Genomic DNA, 18,812 nt, shown 5'->3' with positions numbered 1-18,812 from the left:
TTTTCACAGAACTGACTTTAATCAGTAAAGCATTAAAATTTAATGTAACACTGTCGGTGAATATCAATTAATAGATTGTATTTGAATAAAGAGACTGTATATATCTGAGACTGCAGTTTCTGACTCCAAGCCAATTCTTGGCACCTTACCATCACCATACTACCTCTAGAAGGAAGCCAATTACAGAGCTGGGCATCTCTACCAAGGGAGTTGGAATCCAATGTCCAAGAGCAAAGATGAATCAGAAATCTATTCAACATAGAATCACTGTCAAGTCCCTCCAGGAAAACAGAGGAGCAATTTACTTTCCCCTCCTATCCAGAACATCAAATCGAATGGGGGGAAAAAGAAATTAAAAAAAAAAAAAGTGTGAGTAAAGTAACTTTGCTTTTTCTTATACTACAGGAGAGGGACCTGGCATCTGTTTGGATTTTCTTTTCACTCTGAGCATAAGGTCCTGGCAATAAACATCTGGAAGCTTGCCCACTATAAACTGTTTGGTTTCTTTTCCCCTGTTTCATGAGGCCATGGTGATATTAGACACTTGGAATTCCTCCTTTCATCTGCTTCATTTCCACTGACAGTTCATAAAGGATGGGCCACACTGGGAATGAAAGCTAAGCAGTTACTCTTAAAATACCAAGAGAATGTAGGCTCTGTATACAAGAAAGATAATTTTTTTCTAAGTTGTAGTAGTTTCAGTTTTCTGGGGCAGCACCCAAATTCCCATGTGGTGCTGAAAGACCTGATCTAATAACTTGGGAACTCCATATGGGGCTTTTTGTTCTTATGTTATTCTTAATAAAAATGGTTGTCATTTACAGGTTTTAAACAAAGGGCCAAATTCTCTTTGTGCACTCTCTATATATATTCTTATTTAACTCACCCCAAAACATTTTAGATATTAACTGCCTCTGCTCTATACATAAGAAACTGAAGTTTAAAAACCTTAACAAATTCGTGCTGATCCCTACTAAAAAGACACAGACGCAGGATTAGAACACTGGTCTATCTAAGCCCAGGACCCACATGCTTAACCACTATTTACCTACTGCTTCCCCTCACTTCTGTATGAGAAGCAAACAGTAAGTTTAGAATTAAAATCATTCAGTAGAATAATGTTTTATTATATGAATTTGATCAAAAATGTTCTTCCTAATTCCTGTTAATCCCTGACCCTTCTCTGCATCCAGAGCTCTGAAGGACTTGGGCATGTTTATGCTAGAAGCAATCATTACAGAAAATTATGTGCTGGCCTTCCCATCAGACTAGACAGACACTACGGGCTTCAAGGAGAGATATTAGATATTGTGATATTTCCTTAAGAAGGTGGCCTGTGTGCATCCCTCTCTTCTGAGTATGTCCCCAAACCCCCAGATTTGTAAAGGGTTTTAAAAGCAGAAAGTACTTGTGCTTTTGTCCCCAAATAGAACCTGTGAAAGCGTCAAGTGTCCCAGGGAAGTCTTTCAGAACCTTCCATGACAAACATGGTATAGGAGAAGTAGAACTGAAATGGCCAAGCAGGGTGAGAACGCCAGAGTCAAGTAGGACAACCTCTGGGTCTTTCCTCCATTCCAAGAGGTTTGGCCACCCTGAGGAGAGGCAGCTCTGGAGAGGCCCTTGCAGAAGTTTGTCCAACACCATGACTGTCATCTGCAGGACAAACTGACAGGAGAGAAGACAGAAGTTGTCTTTCAGGATGTCTGACTATAGAGGTGACAATCAAGGACCAGCCCCACCTCACCATCACCACCTCCCACTCACTGGCTTTCACCGAGCAATTCTACTAGATTTAGACTGCCGTGCAGATGGAGGAGGGAAAATCCAAAATTGACTAAGTTCACCTTGAATTAAGTTTTTGACTCAGTGCAATGTGAGATTATGCTGAGTTAAATGATATTTAGTTTCTGATATCTAGTAGAATGGAAATTCAAAAGATAAGTTAAATTATGAGGGGTATAGGGAGGGAAAAAATAATTATCCCTCTACCCTTCTGAGTTCTTGGCTGAGACCCCTGTAATAAAAGACAGATTAACAAGAGAAAAACAGACATTTATTAACGGGTATACTCATATATACCTGGGCGATACCAGATAAAAATGAGTAACTCCCCAAGATGGCTTAGAATTCAAGGTTAAAGCCCATCTTAATAGGGAAAGGGGAGGGGCACGTAAGCCTCTTGGGGCACAGTAAATGATTTTTAGGAAAGATGAATGCGCCCTTGAAGAATAGATGGGAGGTATAAAAGTTCAAGACAACATTTGTCTGGGTGTGGTTCTGACTTCTGGTCTCTTCTCCTGTGATAAGAGCTAATCTTCCCTGGTTGATGAAACTCCTTCCTGGTGAGGGGGTTTATGACAACTGAGTTCCTTTGGGAGGATCTGTCTTTAAGCAGAAAAGGAGAGTTAGGAGAAAGCCCCTCCCTGCATTTGCTGTTTGTCAAGTGCCTACAGCTCAAAATAATCAATAAGCCAAAGCAGCATATTTTGGGGTGGAATGTCCTAAACTCCTACAGTCACAGTTTGGAGTGTCATATTCTGCCACACTTCAGGGGAAAAGACGATATTTTCTTGAATACTTGAGCTTGTAAGAAAGATGCATCAGCCATAAATGATCATAAACTAGATCATAAATATAAATTGTGAGAAAATAATGTCTGTGCTTTCTAATTTTTACTTTTAATGAAAAAATGTCAAGCACTCACAAAAGAATATAATGAACCCCAGTTCCAGAAATTATCAAGATATTGTCAGTCTTGTTTCATCAGCTATCACATACATGCACACACATGCACACGCACACACATGTACCTGCACACACACACACTTTTATATTGCAGAATATTTTATAATGAATTATAGGCATCATATAATTTCAAGCAAAACTTCTTCTGTATGTATCTTTAATAGGATTTTAAAGGAATTTTTTGGCATTACCAAGGTACCATTATCACACCTAATAAAATTAACAATAGTTCCCTCATGTAATATTTATGCCTGTTCAAATTTCTCTAGTTGTCCCACAAACATCTTTTTTAGGTTGGGTTGTTTGAATCAGGACCCAAACAATGTCCACAGATTGCATTTAGATGATAAGTCTCTTAAGTCCCTTTTAATGTATAAAAGTTTACTCTCTAAAATCTGTGATTTTTAAATTTCAAATACACATGTAATCACGTCTATGGACGGAGATAAGCACTAAATTCACAAGCTTACAAGCTGATCTAAATGCTGTGCTCCAAATCCAGGACAAAGGAGAATTCATCAGAAAGGGGTCTGTCTCCCTCTAGCGCTTTTTTCAAATTGTAACTGATTCTCTTTCTCAAACCAACTAAGAAACAGAAGAGTAATCCTGATGTAAATAGTTCCGTGCTGTAAAAAATAGTTCAGTGCTTGTAGCTGCGTATTTCTTACATCATACTACTATAAGAAAGGAATTATTTCTTCCTTTTAATAATGAAAGATAAGTTACTGAATGCCGAATACAGAGTCAATTCCTCATGATATTTTCTATCATGGAAAATGTCACAGTTCATCATTCAAAGTAACATTATGATCGTTCACACCAGAATGTCTCGCTAAGATACCCCTATTGTTCTTTTTTTTTAATAGATCTTTATTGCAGTATAATTGCTTCACAATACTGTGTTAGTTTCTGTTGCACAAAAAGGCTAATCAGCCATATGTGTACACATGTCCCCATATCCCCTCCCTCTTAAGCCTCTCACCCATCCTCCCTATTCCACCCCTCTAAGTCATCGCAAAACACCAAGCTGATCACCCTGTGCTATGCTGCTGCTTCCCACCAGCCAACTATTTTACATTGGGTGGTCTGTATATGTCGATGTTACTCTCGCTTCGCCCCAGCTTGCCCCTCCCACCCCATGTCCTCAAGTCCATTCTCTATGCCTACCTCTTTACTCCTGCCCTGCAACTAGGTTCATCAGTACCTTTTTTTTTTAGTTTCCATATATATGCGTTAGCATATGGTATTTGTTTTTCTCTTTCTGAATTACTTCACTCTATATGACAGACTTTCGGTCCATCCACCTTACTACAAATAACTCAATTTTTTTCTTTTAATGGCTGAGTAATATTCCATTGTATATATGTGCCACATCTTCTTTATCCATTCATCTGTCGATGGACATTTAGGTTGGTTCCATGTCCTGGCTATTGTAAATAGTGCTGCAATGAACATTGTGGTACATGTCTCTTTTTGAATTATGGTTTTCTCAAGGTATATGCCCAGTAGTGGGATTGCTGGGTCATATGGTAGTTCTATTTTTAGTTTTTTAAGGAACCTCCATACTGTTTTCCATAGTGGTTGTATCAATTTACATTCTCACCAACAGTGCAAGAGGGTTCCCTTTTCCCCACACCCTTTCCAGTTTATTGTTTCTAGGTTTTTGACAATGGACGTACTGACCAGCGCAGGGTGATAATTCATTGTAGTTTTGATTTGCATTTCCCTAATAATTAGTGATGTTCAGCATCTTTTCATGTGCCGCTTAGCCATCTATATGTCTTCCTTGGTGAAATGTCTATTTAGGTCTTCTGCCCATTTTTTAACAGGATTGTTTGTTTTTCTGATATTGAACTGTTTGTATATTTTGGAGATTAACCTTTGCCTGTTTCTTCATTTGCAAATATTTTCTCCCATTCTGAGAGCTGTCTTTTTGTCTTGTTTATGGTTTCCTTTGCTGTGCAAAAGCTTTTAAGTTTAATTAAGTCCCATTTGTTTATTTTTGTCTTTATTTCTGTTACTCTAGGAGGTGGGTCAAAAAAGATCTTGCTGTGGTTTGTGTCAAAGAGTGATTTTCCTATGTTTTGCTCTAAGAGTTTTATAGTGTCTGGTCTTACATTTAAGTCTTTAATTCATTTGGAGTTTATTTTTGTGTATGGTGTTAGGAGATGTTCTACTTTCATTCTTCTACATGTAGCTGTCCAGTTTTCCCAGCACCACTTATTAAAGAGGCTGTCTTTTCTCCATTGTATGTTCTTGCTACCTTTGTCATAAAATAGGTGCCCATATGTGCATGGGTTTACCTCTGGCATTCTGTCCTGTACCACTGATCTATATTTCTATTTTCGCACCAGTATCATACTGTCTTGATTACTGCAGCTTTGTGGTACAGTTTGAAGTCAGGGAGCCTGATTCCTCCAGCTCCATTTTTCTTACTCAAGATCGCTTTGGCTATTCGGGGTCTTCTGTGTTTCCACACGAATTGTAAAATTTTTTGTTCTAATTCTGTGAAGAATGCCATTGGTAGTTTGAAAGGGGTTGCATTGAATCTGTAGATTGCTTTGGGTAGTATAGTCATTTTCACAATATTGATTCTTCCTATCCAATAACATGGTATATTTCTCCATCTGTTTATGTCATCTTTGATTTCTTTAATCAGTGTTTTACAGTTTTCTGAGTACAGGTCTTTCGCCTCCTTAGGCAGGTTTATACCTAGGTATTTTATTCTTTTTGTTGCAATAGTAAATGGGAGTGTTTCCTTAATTTCTCTTTCTTATTTTTCATTGGTGGTGTATTGGAATGCCAGAGATTCCTGTGCATTAACTTTGTATCCTACAACCTTACCAAATTCATTGTTTAGTTCTAGTAGTTTTCTAGTGGCATCTTTAGGATTTTCTATGCATAGTATCATGTCATCAGCAAACAGTGGCAGTTTTACTTCTTCTTTTCCAAACTGTATTCCTTTTTTGTCTTTTTCTTCTCTGATTGCTATGGCTAGGACTTTCAAAACTATGTTGAATAGCAGTGGTGAGAGTGGATATCGTTGTCTTGTTCCTGATCTTAGTGGAAATACCTTCAGTTTTTCACCACTGAGTATGATGCTTGCTGTGGGTTTCATATATGGCCTTTATTGTGTTGAGGTAGTTTCCCTCTATGCCCATTTTCTGAAAAGTTTTTATCATAAATGGGTGTTGAATTTTGTCAAAAGCTTTTTCTGCATCTATTGAGGTGATCATATGGTTTTTATTCCTTAATTTGTTAATGTGGTGTATCACATTGATTGATTTGCATATACTGAAGAATCCTTGCATCCCTGGGGTAAATCCCATTTGATCATGGTGTATGATCTGTTTAATGTGCTGTTGGATTCTCTTTGCTTGTATTTTGTTGAGGATTTTTGCATCTGTTCAACAGTGATATTGGTCTATAATTTACTTTTTTTGTGATATCTTTCTGTGGTTTTGGTATCAGGGTGATGGTGGCTTCATAGAATGAATTTGGGAATGTTTCTCCCTTTGCAATTTTTTGGAAGAGTATGAGAAGGATCAGGGTTAGCTCTTCTCTAAATGTTTGATAGAATTCTCCTGTGAAGCCATCTGGTCCTGGACTTTTGTTTGTTGGGAGATTTTTAATTACAGTTTTAATTTCATTACTTATGATAAGTCTGTTTATATTTTCTAATTCTTCCTGGTTCAGTCTTCAAAATTGTACTTTTCCAGGAATTTGTCCATTGCTTTGTGGTTATCCATTTTATTGGCATATAGTTGTTTGTAGTAGTCTCTTATAATCCTTTGTATTTCTACACTGTCAGTTTTTAATTTCCAATTCTGTTGATTTGAGTCTTCTTTTTTTCTTGATGAGTCTGGCTAATGGTTTATCAATTTTGTTTGTTTTCTCAAAGAACCAACTTTCAGTTTTATTGATCTTTGCTATTGTTTTCTTCATTTCTATTTCATTTATTTCTGCTCTGATCATTATGATTTCTTTCCTTCTACTGACTTTGGGTTTTCTTTGTTCTTCTTTCTCTAGTTGTTTTAAGTGTAGAGTTAGATTGTTTGAGATTTTTCTTGCTTCTTGAGGTGAGACTGAATTGCTCTAAACTTCCCACTTAGAACTGCCTTTGCTGTGTCCCATAGGTTTTGGAGTCGTTGTGTTTTCGTTGTCATTTTTCTCTATGTATTCTTTTATTTCTTCTTTGATTTCTTCAGTGATCTCTTGGTTATTTGGTAGCGCACTGTTCAGCTGCCATGTATTTGTACTTTTCACAGTTTTTTTCCCTGTAACTGATTTCCAACCTCATAGCATTGTGGTCAGAAAAGATGCTTGGTATGATTTCAATATTCTTAAATTTTCCGAGGCTTGATATGTGACCCAAGACGTGATCTATCCTGGAGAATGTTCCATCTGCACTTGAGAAGAAAGTGTATTCTGCCACTTCTGGGTGGGATGTTGTTCTTTCTATAAATATCAAATCAATCTGGTCTATTGTGTCACTTAAAGTTTGTGTTTCCTTATTTTCTGTTTGAATGATCTGTCCATTGGTGTAAGTAGGGTGTTATTATTGTGTTACTGTCGATTTCTCCTTTTTGGTTGTTAGCATTTGCCGTATGAATTGAGGTGCTCCTATGTTGGGTGCATAAACATTTATAATTGTTATATCTTCTTCTTGGATTGATCCTCTGATCATTATGTAGTGTCCCTCCTTATCTCTTGTAACCATCTTTATTTTAAAGTCTATTTTTATCTGATACGAGTATTGCTACTCCAGCTTTCTTATGATTTCCACTTGCATGGAATATCTTTTCCCATCCCTTCACTTTCAGTCTGTATGTGTCCCTAGGTCTGAAGTGGGTCTCTTGTAGACAGCATATATATGGGCCTTGTTTTTGTATCCATTCAGCCAGTCTGTGTCTTTTGGTTGGGGCATTTAATCCATTTACATTCAAGGTTATTGTCAATATGTGTGCTCCTATTACCATTTTCTTCATTGTTTTGGGTTTGTTTTTGTGGGTCTTTTTCTTCTCTTGTGTTTCCCCCTTAGAGAAGTTTCTTTAGCATTTGTTGTAAAGCTGGTTAGGTGGTGCTGAATTCTCTTACCTTTTGCTTGTCTGTAAAGCTTTTGACTTCTCCATTGAATCTGAATGAGATCCTTGCTGGGTGGAGTAATCTTGGTTGTAGGTTTTTCTCTTTCATCACTTTAAGTATACTCTGCCACTCCCTTCTGGCCTGCAGAGTTTCTGCTGCAAAAATCAGCTGATAACGTTATGGGAATTCCTTTGTATGTCACTTTTTGTTTTTCCCTTGCTGCTTTTAATATTTTTTCTTTGAATTTAATTTTTGTTAGTTTGATTAATATGTGTCTTGCTATGCTTTTCCTAGGGTTTATCCTGTATGGGACTCTCTGTGCCTCCTGGACTTGGGTGACTATTTCCTTTCCTATGTTAGAGAAGTTCTCAACTATAATCTCTTCAAATATTTTCTCAGACCCTTTCTTTTTCTCTTCTTCTCCTGAGACCCCTATAATCCGAATATTGGTGCATTGAGTGTTGTCCCAGAGGTGTCTGAGATTGTCGTCAATTCTTTTCATTCTTTTTTCTTTATTCTGCTCCTCAGCAGTTATTTCCACCATTTTGTCTTCCAGCTCACTTATTCGATCTTCTGCCTCACTTATTCTGTTACTGATTCCTTCTAGTGTATTTTTCATTTCAGTTATTGTGTTGTTCATCTTTTTATGAGTGGGACTGTGTTCTTGACTTACTGGTCGTTTGGCCACAGGCTTCCAACACTGGAGTTTGTAGGCTATTGGATAGAGCTGGGTCTTGGTGCTGAAATGAAGAACTCCATGAGACCTCACTCTGATGAGTATTCCTTGGGTTCTGAGGTTCTCTTTTAGTCCAGTGGTTCCGACTCTGAGCTCCAACAGCAGGAGCTTCCAACTGACCCCGGGCTTGTGAACCAAGATCCCGCAAGCCGCATGTGGCAGTAAAAAAAAAAAAAAAAGAAAAGAACAATAAAAAAGTAAAAAATAAAATTAAAGAGGAGTTCCGGGAAGATGGCAGAAGAGTAAGATGTGGAGATCACCTTCCTCCCCACAGATACACCAGAAATACATCTACACATGGAACAACTCCTACAGAACACCTACTGAATGCTGGCAGAAGACCTCAGACCTTCCAAAAGGCAAGAAACCCCCCACGTACATGGGTAGGGCAAAAGAAAAAAGAATAAACAGAGACAAAAGAATAGGGACGGGACCTACACCAGTGGGAGGGAGCTGTGAAGGAGGAAAGGTTTCCACACACTGGGAAGTCCCTTCGCGGGCGGAGACTGTGGGTGACGGGGGGGGAAGCTTCGGAGCCGCAGGGGGAGAGCACAGCAACAGTGCTGCGGAGGGCAAAGCGGAGAGATTCCCGCACAAAGGATCAGGGCCGACCGGCACTCACCAGCCCGAGAGGCTTATCTGCTCACCTGCCGGGGCGGGCAGGCCTGAGAGTTGAGGCTCGGACTTCTGTCAGAGCGCTGGGAGAGGACTGGGGTAGGAGGCTGAACACAGCCTGCAGGGGGTTAGTGCGCCACGGTTAGATGGGAGGGAGTCCAGGGAAACCTCTGGACCTGCCAAAGAGGCAAGAGACTTTTTTTTCCCTCTTTCTTTCCTGGTGCACAAGGAGAGGGGATTAAGAGCGCTGCTTAAAGGAGCTCCAGAGACGGACACGAGCCGCGGCTAAAAGCGTGGACCACAGAGAAAGGCATGAGACGTTAAGGCTGCTGCTGCCGCCACCAAGAAGCCTGTGTGCAAGCACAGGTCACTATCAACACCCCCTTTCCGGGGAGCCTGTGCAGCCCACCACTGCCAGGGTCCCGGGATCCAGGGACAACTCCGCAGGGAGAACGCACGGCGCGACTCAGGCTGGTGCAACGTCACACTGGCCTCTGCCGCCGCAGGCTAGCCCGGCACCTTGCCCCTCCCTCCCCCCGGCCTGAGTGAGCCAGAGCCCCCTAATCAGGGGCACCTTTAACCCCGTCCTGTCTGAGCAAAGAACAGACACCCTACGGCGACCTACACGCAGAGGTGGGGCCAAATCCAAAGCTGAGCCCCTGGGAGCTGTGAGAACAAAGAAGAGAAAGGGAAATCTCTCCCAGCAGCCTCCAAAGCAGCGGATTAAAGCTCCACAATCAACTTGATGTACCCTGCATCTGTGGAATACATGAATAGACAACGAGTCATCCCAAATTGAGGAGGTGGACTTTGAGAGCAAGATTTATGATTTTTTCCCCTTTTCCACTTTTTGTGAGTGTATATGTGTATGCTTCTGTGTGAGATTTTTGTCTGTATAGCTTTGCTTCCACCATTTGTCCTAGGGTTCTATCCGTCCATTTTATTTTTTTTTCTTTTTCTTTTTCTTTTTTTTATTTTAATAACTTTATTATATTTTATTTTATTTTACATTATCTCCTTTCTTTTTTTCCCTTCCTTCCCTCCTTCCTTCCTCCCTCCCTCCCTCTTTTCTTTCTTTCTTTTTCTTTCTTTCTTTCTACTTCTACTAATTCTTTCTTTCTACTTTTTCTCCCTTTTATTCTGAGCCATGTGGATGAAAAGCTCTTGGTGCTCCAGCCAGGCGTCAGGGCTGTGCCTCTGAGGTGGGAGAGCCAACTTCAGGACACTGGTCCACAAGAGACCTCCCAGCTCCACATAATATCAAACGGTGAAAATCTCCCAGAGATCTCCATCTCAAAACCAGCACCCAGCTTCACTCAACGACCAGCAAGCTACAATGCTGAACACTCTATGCCAAACAACTAGCAAGACAGGAACACAACTCCACCCATTAGCAGAGAGGCTGCCCCAAATCATAATAACTCCACAGACACCCCAAAACACACCAACAGACGTGGACCTGCCCACCAGAAAGACAAGATCCAGCCTCATCCACCAGAACACAGGCACTGTTCCCCTCCACCACGAAGCCGACACAACCCACTGAACCAACCTTAGCCACTGGGGACAGACACCAAAAACAACGGGAACTACGAACCTGCAGCCTGCAAAAAGGAGGCCCCAAACACAGTAAGATAAGCAAAATGAGAAGAGAGAAAAACACACAGCAGATGAAGAACCAAGATAAAAACCCACCAGACCTAACAAATGAAGAAGAAATAGGCAGTCTACCTGAAAAAGAATTCAGAATAATGATAGTAAACATGATCCAAAATCTTGGAAATAGAATAGACAAAATGCAAGAAACATTTAACAAGGACCTAGAAGAAATAAAGATGAAACAAACAACGATGAACAACACAATAAATGAAATTAAAAATACTCTAGATGGGATCAATAGCAGAATAACTGAGGCAGAAGAACGGATAAGTGACCTGGAAGATAAAATAGTGGAAATAACTACTGCAGAGCAGAATAAAGAAAAAAGAATGAAAAGAACTGAGGACAGTCTCAGAGACCTCTGGGACAACATTAACTACACCAACATTCGAATTATAGAGGTTCCAGAAGAAGAGAAAAAGAAAGGGACTGAGAAAATATTTGAAGAGATTATAGTTGAAAACTTCCCTAATATGGGAAAGGAAATAGTTAATCAAGTCCAGGAAGCACAGAGAGTCCCATACAGGATAAATCCAAGGAGAAATACACCAAGACACATATTAATCAAACTGTCAAAAATTAAATACAAAGAAAACATTAAAAACAGCAGGGGAAAAATGACAAATAACGCACAAGGGAATCCCCATAAGGTTAACAGCTGATCTTTCAGCAGAAACTCTGCAAGCCAGAAGGCACTGGCAGGACATATTTAAAGTGATGAAGGAGAAAAACCTGCAACCAAGATTACTCTACCCAGCAAGGATGTCATTCAGATTTGATGGAGAAATTAAAACCTTTACAGACAAGCAAAAGCTGAGAGAGTTCAGCACCACCAAACCAGCTTTACAACAACTGCTAAAGGAACTTCTCTAGACAAGAAACACAAGAGAAGGAAAAGACCTACAATAACGAACCCAAAACAATTATGAAAATGGGAATAGGAACATACATATCGATAATTACCTTAAATGTAAATGGACTAAATGCTCCCACCAAAAGACACAGATTGGCTGAATGGATACAAAAACAAGACGCATATATTTGCTATCTACAAGAGACCCATTTCAAACCTAGAGACACATACAGACTGAAAGTAAGGGGATGGAAAAAGTTATTTCATGCAAATGGAAACCAAAAGAAAGCTGGAGTAGCAATTCTCATATCAGACAAAATAGACTTTAAAATAAAGGCTACAGCCTTCCCTGGTGGCGCAGTGGTTGGGAGTCCGCCTGTTGATTCAGGGGACACGGGTTCGTGCCCTGGTCCGGTAAGATCCCACATGCCACGGAGCAGCTGGGCCCGTGAGCCATGGCCGCTGAGCTTGTGTGTCCGGAGCGTGTGCTCCACAACAGGAGAGGCCACAACAGTGAGAGGCCCGTGTACCACAAAAACAAAAACAAAAAATTAAATAAAAAATAAAATAAAATAAAGACTATTAGAAGAGACAAAGAAGGACACTACATAATGATCAAGGGATCGATCCAAGAAAAAGATATAACAATTGTAAATATTTATGCACCCAACATAGGAGCACCTCAATACATAAGGCAAATACTAACAGCCACAAAAGGGGAAATCAACAGTAACACATTCATAGTAGGGGACTTTAACACCCCACCTTCACCAATGGAGAGATCATCCAAAATGAAAATAAATAAGGAAACACAAGCTCTAAATGATATATTAAAGAAGATGGACTTAATTGATATTTATGGGACATTCCATCCAAAAACAACAGAATACACATTTTTCTCAAGTGCTCATGGAACATTCTCCAGGATAGATCATATCTTGGATCACAAATCAAGCGTTGGTAAATCTAAGAAAATTGAAATTGTATCAAGTATCTTTTCCGACCACAACGCTATGCGACTAGATATCAATTACAGGAAAAGATCTGTAAAAAAATACAAACACACGTAGGCTAGACAAGACACTACTTAATAATGAAGTAATCACTGAAGAAATCAAAGAGGAAATAAAAAGTACCTTGAAACAAATGACAATGGAGACACGACAACTGAAAACCTATGGGATGCAGCAAAAGCAGTTCTAAGAGGGAAGTTTATAGCAATACAATCCTACCTTAAGAAACAGGAAACATCTCGAATAAAAAACCTAACCTTGCACCTAAAGCAATTAGAGAAATAAGAACAAAAAAACACCAAAGTTAGCAGAAGGAAAGAAATCATAAAAATCAGATCAAAAATAAATGAAAAAGAAATGAAGGAAACGATAGCAAAGATCAATAAAACTAAAAGCTGGTTCTTTGAGAAGATAAACAAAATTGATAAACCATTAGCCAGACTCATCAAGAAAAAAGGGAGAAGACTCAAATCAACAGAATTAGAAATGAAAAAGGAGAAGTAACAACTGACACTGCAAAAATACAAAAGATCATGAGCGATTACTACAAGCAACTCTATGCCAATAAAATGGACAACCCGGAAGAAATGGACAAATTCTTAGAAAGGCACAACCTGCCAAGACTGAATCAGGAAGAAATAGAAAATATAAACAGACCAATCACAAGCACTGAAATTGAAACTGTGACTAAAAATCTTCCAACAAACAAAAGCCCAGGACCAGATGGCTTCACAGGCGAATTCTATCAAACATTTAGAGAAGAGCTAACACCTATCCTTCTAAAACTCTTACAAAATATAGCAGAGGGAGGAACACACCCAAACTCATTCTACGAGGCCACCATCACCCTGATACCAAAACCAGACAAAGATGTCACAAAGAGAGAAAACTACAGGCCAATATCACTGATGAACATAGATGCAAAAATCCTCAACAAAATACTAGCAAATAGAATCCAACAGCACATTAAAATGATCATACACCATGATCAAGTGGGGTTTATTCCAGGAATGCAAGGATTCTTCAATATATGCAAATCAATCAACATGATACAACATATTAACAAACTGAAGGAGAAAAACCATATAATCATCTCAATAGATGCAGAGAAAGCTTTCTACAAAATTCAACACCCATTTATGATAAAAACCCTGCAGAAAGTAGGCATAGAGAGAACTTTCCTCAACATATATGACAAACCCACAGCCAACATCATCCTCAATGGTGAAAAACTGAAAGCATTTCCACTAAGATCAGGAACAAGACAAGGTTGCCCACTCTCACCACTCTTATTCAACATAGTTTTGGAAGTTTTAGCCACAGCAATCAGAAAAGAAAAGGAAATAAAAGGAATCGAAATCGGAAAAGAAGTAAAGCTGTCACTGTTTGCAGATGACATGATACTATACATAGAGATTCCTAAAGATGCTACCAGAAAACTACTAGAGCTAATCAATGAATTTGGGAAAGTAGCAGGATACAAAATTAATGCACAGAAATCTCTGGCATTCCTATACACTAATGATGAAAAATATGAAAGTGAAATCAAGAAAACACTCCCATTTACCATTGCAACAAAAAGAATAAAATATCTAGGAATAAATCTACATAAGGAGACAAAAGACCTGTATGCAGAAAATTATAAGACACTGATGAAAGAAATTAAAGATGATACAAATAGATGGAGAGATATACCATGTTCTTAGATTGGAAGAATCAACATTGTGAAAATGACTCTACTACCCCAAAGCAATCTACAGATTCAATGCAATCCCTATCAAACTACCACTGGCATTTTTCACAGAACTAGAACAAAAAATTTCACAATTTGTATGGAAACACAAAAGACCCTGAATAGCCAAAGCAATCTTGAGAACGAAAAACAGAGCTGGAGGAATCAGGCTCCCTGACTTCAGACTATACTACAAAGCTACAGTAATCAAGACAGTATGGTACTGGCACAAAAACAGAAATAGAGATCAATGGAACAGGATAGAAAGCCCAGAGATAAACCCACGCACATATGGTCACCTTAACTTTGATAAAGGAGGCAGGAATGTACAGTGGTGAAAGGACAGCCTCTTCAATAAGTGGTGCTGGGAAAACTGGACAGGTACATGTAAAAGTATGAGATTAGATCACTCCCTAACACCATACACAAATATAAGCTCAAAATGGCTTAAAGACCTAAATGTAAGGCCAGAAACTATCAAACTCTTAGAGGAAAACATAGGCAGAACACCCTATGACATAAATCACAGCAAGAGCCTTTTTGACCCACCTCCTAGAGAAATGGAAATAAAAATAAACAAATGGGACCTAATGAAACTTCAAAGCTTTTGCACAGCAAAGGAAACCATAAACAAGACCAAAAGACAACCCTCAGAATGGGAGAAAATATTTGCAAATGAAGCAACTGACAAAGAATTAATCTCCAAAATTTATAAGCAGCTCATGCAGCTCAATATCAAAAAAACAAACAACCCAATCCAAAAATGGGCAGAAGACCTAAATAGACATTTCTCCAAAGAAGATATGCAGACTGCCAACGAACACATGAAAGAATGCTCAACATCATTAATCATTAGAGAAATGCAAATCAAAACTACAATGAGATATCATCTCACACCAGTCAGAATGGCCATCATCAAAAAATCTAGAAACAATAAATGCTGGAGAGGGTGTGGAGAAAAGGGAACCCTCTTGCACTGTTGGTGGGAATGTAAGCTGATACAGCCACTGTGGAGAATAGTATGGAGGTTCCTTAAAAAACTACAAATAGAACTACCATATGACCCAGCAATCCCACTACTGGGCATATACCCTGAGAAAACCATAATTCAAAAAGAGTCATGTACCAAAATGTTCATTGCAGCTCCATTTACAATAGCCCGGAGATGGAAACAACCTAAGTGTCCATCATTGGATGAATGGATAAAGAAGATGTGGCACATATATACAATGGAATATTACTCAGCCATAAAAAGAAACGAAATTGAGCTATTTGTAATGAGGTGGATAGACCTGGAGTCTGTCATACAGAGTGAAGTAAGTCAGAAAGAGAAAAACAAATACCGTATGCTAACACATATATATGGAATTTAAGAAAAAAAAAAGTCATGAAGCACCTAGGGGTAAGACAGGAATAAAGATACAGACCTACTAGAGAATGGACTTGAGGATATGGGGAGGAGGAAGGGTAAGCTGTGACAAAGCGAGAGAGTGGCATGGATATATATACACTACCAAACGTAAGGTAGATAGCTAGTGGGAAGCAGCCGCATAGCACAGGGAGATCAGCTTGGTGCTTTGTGACCACCTAGAGGGGTGGGATAGGGAGGGTGGGAGGGAGGGAGACGCAAGAGGGAAGAGATATGGGAACATATGTATATGTATAACTGATTCACTTTGTTATAAAGCAGAAACTAACACACCATTGTAAAGCAATTATACTCCAATAAAGATGTAAAAAATAATAATAATAAAATAAAATTAGACTTGGAAACTAACAGATATGTTAGAAAGAATGTAAAAATAAAAATATAGATGAATCAACAACTGGATGGTACATCAGTACCACAACAGTAAAAGAGAAGAGGAGGAAAAAGAAAAAAAAAGGGGGTGGGGGGAAAGGCCTTGGCTGTGGAGGGTGGGGCCTAAGCAAGGGCGAGGTTTGGGCAGTGGGCGGCACCTATGCTCAGGACTCACAGGGCTGGAAAAGGGCCTGGGGGCTGTTGGGGGTGGGGCTTAGGCTCAAGGAACAGAGGGGCCCAGGCGTGCCCCCCACCCCTGTCTCAGAGGGCAGGGGATCTCACCTAGGAGCCCAGCAGGCTTCCTGGGCTCAAGTGGGGAGGGCAAACACCCTCATCTCCTCTCTTGCTCCTCCAGTCTGGGAGGGCCCCTCCCACCTGCCTCTCCTAATCTCCCCGGCTTCTCTCCTATGCGCCCCCCCCCACCCTGGGCCAATTCGGCTGAGGGGAGTGGCCTTGGAGAGCTCAACACAGGCCTGGGAGCTCAGCAGGCTTCCTGGGCTCGAATGGGCAGGGCAATCGCCCTCCGCTCCTCCTGTTTTCCTCTCAGCCTCCTTCCTATGCCCTCAAGGACCCACGTGGCCTGGAGGCGGCTTTGGAGGGCAGGGGACCAGCCTGGGAGCTCAGCAGGCTTCCTGGGCTCGAGTGGGTGGGGCAATGGCCCTCTGCTCCTCTCCCACTCCTCCGGGATCCCCCTATTGTTTTAATAGCACCTTTATTTCAAACTGCTATTGTTTCTTTCTATACATTACTATATTTGGAGGGTACACAGGGGTTTCTCTAAAAGCAATTCCGACGTCTTATAGTTCTTTTTGTCATTGCATAGGATGATGAAAGATAGAACAGGAGAGATACAATGAAAGAAAAACAGATTATAACAATCCTTAAAACTGGGAGATAGCACCAGGCAGCACCAGGAGAGGCACAGACACTATTATATATAATCAACATATGCTAAATTAATATATTTTAAATAATAATTGATTATACAAAGTGTTATAATTGATATTAAAAAAAAACAAATGAAGTGAGAGAGTGGCATGGACATATACACTACCAAATGTAAAATAGATAGCTAGTGGGAAGCAGCTGCATGGCACAGGGAGATCAGCTTGGTGCTTTGGGTCCACCTAGAGGGGTGGGATAGGGAGGGTGTGAGGGAGACGCAAGAGGGAGGAGATATGGGGATATATGTTTATGTATAGCTGATTCACTTTGTTATACAACAGAAACTAACGTACCATTGTAGAGTAATTATACTCCAATAAAGATGTTAAAATAAAATAAAATAAAGGAGAAAAAAAAACAACAGGAGAATAACACTAAAAGATATGCATGTCTCAGAAAAAATTTTAAAAAGGGTAAGAAAAGATACACCTAATCAAGTAAGACTTGTTTGCCTTGAATAATTTTCACACCTATGAGTAAGTATATGGATAGGCATGCATTCATCTGCCAAAATGCTAAGCTTTAAAGATATTTTTGTTTATTTATGTTTAAAAACTGTCATTGTTCTGCCACAAGCCATTTTTAAAAATGCATTCCTGAAAGAAGAAAGTAAAGCTGAATTAAAGTGAAAAGGAGGCAGGGTATAAATTATACCCCATCTCTTGAATACCAGGCAAACACCCCCAAAGTCCCTCATATAGAATTTCTCAGGGTAGTAGTAACTTAGCTATTCAAGACTGGTCTCTTACACATGTGAGAAATCTTTTCAACTGTGTCAAGAGAATGCCAAATTTAGGAAAACATTGCCACCTTCAAATTCTTTACAAAAAGCTAAGGTTCAACAACAAAATCCAATATAATTTTGATTAAACATGAATTCAGTCTCCAGCCCAGCTCAAACCTGACTTGACTGCAGGCAATGTTGATTTATTTCTCTCTCCACTGAAGCCTCAGGTTTTATTCTAGCAATGATAGAAACAGGACCAATGGATAACTGTTTTTAGTGTTTACATCACTATCAGGGTGACCTTGGCTCAACTGGATAGCTCAGATCTTAGGAAATGGATGAGTGTCTGTTTGTTTTATTTTTGCAATTACATGTTGGGGGGATGACAGCAAAGACAGTAGATATTCCCACTACAATTCATTCTGAGGCCAGAAAGAGGAATTTTCTCCATAGCTGAGTTCAAAGGAGAGACACGGGAGTGGGGCTGGTGGAAGGCTGCCCACAGAGGCGAAGGTGAGTTGCACTGTCACATCTCTGGATTACCCTCCTGCCCTAGGCCACACCCTCACTGCCCCACCCCAGCTAGTGGCAGTGACAAGGAAGACACAGCCCCCGTGTGGGTTCCACCCCGATGAAGAACAGCAAGAGGGCCAGGGCTGACCCCTGTGGAACCTAGGAGAGTCTGGTCCTTCCACAGGTCTTACAGAAGGACCACTGCTGACTCCTCCTCCTGGCACCATGGGCACATCTTAGAGAAACAGCTGTCCAGACCGCCGATTCTCATGATCGAGGGTAGTTTTGTCCTATGAAGTTTTGGTGAACACTGAAACAGATGATGGGACTGAGCCATCACTTCTAGGCAAATACAGAGTTAGATTCCTGCAAGCCTCTGGTCTCAGCA

The 18,812-nt window shown here is 40.0% G+C and overlaps 1 protein-coding gene across 3 annotated transcripts in view; it reads right to left on the bottom strand.

Annotated features, from left to right (window-relative positions):
- RBM43 (RNA binding motif protein 43) overlaps positions 1–18,812 on the bottom strand; it is a 576,605-nt gene that overhangs the window by 546,089 nt on the left and 11,704 nt on the right. The window lies entirely within an intron of this gene.

The sequence above is a fragment of the Monodon monoceros genome, unplaced genomic scaffold, assembly GCF_005190385.1.
Source record: "Monodon monoceros isolate NGI ecotype Baffin Bay Population unplaced genomic scaffold, NGI_Narwhal_1 Super_Scaffold_16, whole genome shotgun sequence".
Taxonomy (NCBI): Eukaryota; Metazoa; Chordata; class Mammalia; order Artiodactyla; family Monodontidae; genus Monodon; species Monodon monoceros.
The sequence above is the reverse complement of the archived record's forward strand: the minus strand, read 5'-3'. Positions and strand labels throughout refer to the sequence as shown.